At 35.1% G+C, this 3546-nt stretch overlaps 1 pseudogene; it reads left to right on the top strand.

Moving 5' to 3' along the window:
- Nucleotides 1-3546, top strand: part of LOC107731600 (1-phosphatidylinositol 4,5-bisphosphate phosphodiesterase beta-1-like) — a 111207-nt pseudogene that overhangs the window by 99878 nt on the left and 7783 nt on the right.

Consider the following 3546-nt stretch of genomic DNA (forward strand, 5'->3'; position numbering starts at 1 on the left):
AGACTCATCTACCATTCCACAAAAGGAACAAAGAGGATCCTTCTCCGGAAGCATTTTTTAAATATAAACATTCACAGGGTAAACTCGATGTAGCAATTTAAAGGATACCTCTTTAACCTTGTTCGTAATTAAATATTTATTGGGTAACGACCACACACTCTTCCAAGGAATATCATAAAGATAATTACTCCAGTGAAATACAACAGAAGGAACAGTAGTTATATCATTCTGAAAAAGATGTCGAATCTTTCTATTCCTGAAAGAAGGGCTGAGCGCAAAGCAAATTTTCCCTATCACTGTTTCACAGGGATTAGTCAGGGAAATAAAGGAGGGTACAGAATTAACGGAGTTTTTTAATAGTGCAATAGCTCCACTGGGAATGGCGTCCATAACTATGGCAAAATCACGTGGGGTGACAGGAATACAATATTTTCTTAAGAACTCAGAATAAGAAAGTAAATAACCATTACTATTTAAAAGCTGAGAAACCAAAAAAATATTATTTTTAAACCAATCAGGAAAAAATATAGATTTATTTTTATAACAGATATCATGGTTATTCCAGATAAAATAACGGTGGGGACTGAAGTTGTGTTTATATATTAAGTGCCAGGCCAATAGCATCTGCTTGTGGAAGTTTGATAATTTAATAGGTAGTTTAGAGATATTATAATTACATACCAACAAAAAGGGGAGACCACCAACTTTGGAGAAAACATAATTGGGAATAGCATTCCAAAAGGAATCGGGACCATTCAAAAACTGCCTCAACCAATTTATCTTAAATGTATTGTTTAAGGAAGAAAAGTCAAGAAAATTTAGACCCCCATAATCATAGCTGTTTATAACGACAGATTTTTTGATATAGTGTCTCCTGTGTTTCCAAAGGAAGTCAAAAAGCATTCTATCGACCTCAACACAGATAGACTTATCTACATACAAAGAGAGAGCAGGATAGGTTACTCTCGAAATACCCTCAGCTTTGGCAAGGAGTGCCCTTCCTCTTAAAGATAAGTCCCTTTGGAGCCAGGAATTTAATTTTTTCTTAGCTTTAGCCACTACTGGATCAAAGTTTAATCTACCTCTAATATTGTCATCTTTGCAAATAGTTATACCCAAGTAACATACATGAGATTTAACAGGGATATTATAAAGGGAAGAGGCAGAGCAGGACTTTATGGCAAGCAGCTCACATTTATCTAGATTTAAAGTTAAGCCAGAGGCTTTAGAAAACACTTTAATACAATCTATAGCAATAGGGATCTGTGAATCATCTTTTAGAAAAAGAGTGGTGTCGTCCTGCTAACTGGCTTATGAGAATATGATTATCAGCTATATTGATACCTTGTAAACTACTATTCAACAAATAAGAGGTGAGGAGCTGGGATGCTATTACAAACAGGTAAGGTGAGACTGGGCAACCCTGGCGAACTCCTCTGAACACTTCAAATCTAGGAGAAGTACCAGATTTAAGATTAATTGAGCAGGTACCATTTTTATATAAAGTGCGGATAGTTTTGCAAAAGAAATCACCAAAGCCAAACTTGTGCAGAGATTGTAAAATAAATTTGTGCTCAAGAGAATCAAAAGCTTTATAAAAATCTAAAAAAAGAATAAAACTCTCCTCCTTTACCAATTCGGCATAGTCTAACAAATCTAAGGCGAGGCGAATATTATAAGCTATATGCCTTTTAGGGATAAAACCTGACTGGGTTTCATCTATAATTGAGCCCAGCACACATTTAAGTCTATTGGCTAATATCAAAGCTAAAATTTTATAATCACAGTTTAATAGGCAAATTGGACGCCAGTTATCTATAAAAAGAATGTCTTTCTTAGGTTTAGGTATTAAAGTGAGTAGGTCTTGTGATAACGTCGGAGGGAGTGTTTCGGATTCAATGGTTTCTAAATAAGTCTCCAGTAAGAAAGGTGCTAGTTCTTGAGCAAACATTTTGTAAAGTTCGGCCGTCAGCCCATCGGTACCGGGAGACTTGTTGTTCTTAAGAGCTTCAATAGATTCTATTATTTCAGCAACAGTTATATCTCTGTCACAGGTGATCTTCTCATCAATAGATAAAGTCTTAATCCCCTTCAGAGATTGAAAAAACAACAATGCCGAGTCCTCACAATAATTAGATTTGTAAAGAGTATGCACAAAAAGTACCAATTTGTTTAGGGTCAGAAGAAACTGTACCATTAATGTACAGAGTAAGAGTAAATTTCTAGAATAAATGACCGTCTTTATACATTTACATTTATTCATTTAGCAGACGCTTTTATCCACAGCAGCTTACAAATAATGACAATAGAAGCAATCAAAATCAGCTAAAGAGCAATGATATGCAAGTGCGATAACACACTGCAAAAAATGCTTTTCTTAAATCAGAGATGATTTTCTAGACAAGTAAAAATTATTGTCTTGTTTTCAGAAAAATTAAGTCAAAATTAAGTGAGTTTTTGCTTGAAACAAAATAATATTGTTTTCTCTTTGAAATAAGATTGTTTTACTTAACCCATTTTATTATTATTTTTGATTATTTTATTATTTTTTTTATGATTATTTTGCTTGTTTTAAACAAACTCACTTAATTTTGACTTAATTTTTCTGAAAACATGACAATAATTTTTGCTTGTCTAGAAAATCCTTTCTGATTTAAGAATTTTTAGATATCTTGGCTGGAAACAAGACAAAATCTAAGAAAGAAAAGCATTTTTTTGCAGCGCAAGTCTCAGTTAGCCTAACACAGTACACGTAGCAAGGTTTTTATTTTATTTTATAATAAAAAAAAAATAGAATAGAAAAAGAATAGAGCAAGCTAGTGTTAGAGGTCTTTATGAAGCAAAGAAGTCGTGTGTCTTATTGAGTTTTTTCATGGACAGAGTGAAAGATTGTGTGTGAATTGAGCATTAAACTGTAAACTCATTTGTAGTTCATGAGCTGCTGTATTTAATCAATATGGCATTCAGAGTCAGAACATCAGTCATGTGATCAACTGCAGCCAATCACAGCTGTGATTTTATTCAGAACAACGGCACGACTGTGATCCTGCTTAATATTTTATTGTTAGGGTATTTTGCTGCTTCTGTGTGATAGATAATGTGGGTATTGTGCTGAGGTCTGTGTGTCTGGGAGAAACCGCTGGATCAGCATCTGTGCTGCGTGAAGATTTCTATCAGCCAGTCAGATGCTGCTGTTTGAGGGTTAGTTATTAGTTATTTGAGGGTTGGTTCTGTGTTCCAGGAACATCTTATGTGGCAGTATTGTTGTGACATGTTCATCGCTCTGCTGTCACGTGTAGATTGCGTGTACTGGAACACGTCTGTGAGCGTGTGCATGTTTGTGTGTTTTCCAGCTGGAAGAAGCTCAGGACAAACGACTGGAGAGATTGCTGGAAAAACATAAAGATATTCGACAGCAAATCCTGGACGACAAAGCAAAGGTACGAGCCATTTTCAAGACATGCTTCATGAATCATGACATGTTTGGGGAAGTTTAAACACTGCAGAAACACACACACACTCTCTCTCACACACACACACACACAC

Source organism: Sinocyclocheilus rhinocerous, unplaced genomic scaffold (assembly GCF_001515625.1).
Source record: "Sinocyclocheilus rhinocerous isolate Xijiao unplaced genomic scaffold, SAMN03320098_v1.1 scaffold5236, whole genome shotgun sequence".
Classification (NCBI taxonomy): Eukaryota; Metazoa; Chordata; class Actinopteri; order Cypriniformes; family Cyprinidae; genus Sinocyclocheilus; species Sinocyclocheilus rhinocerous.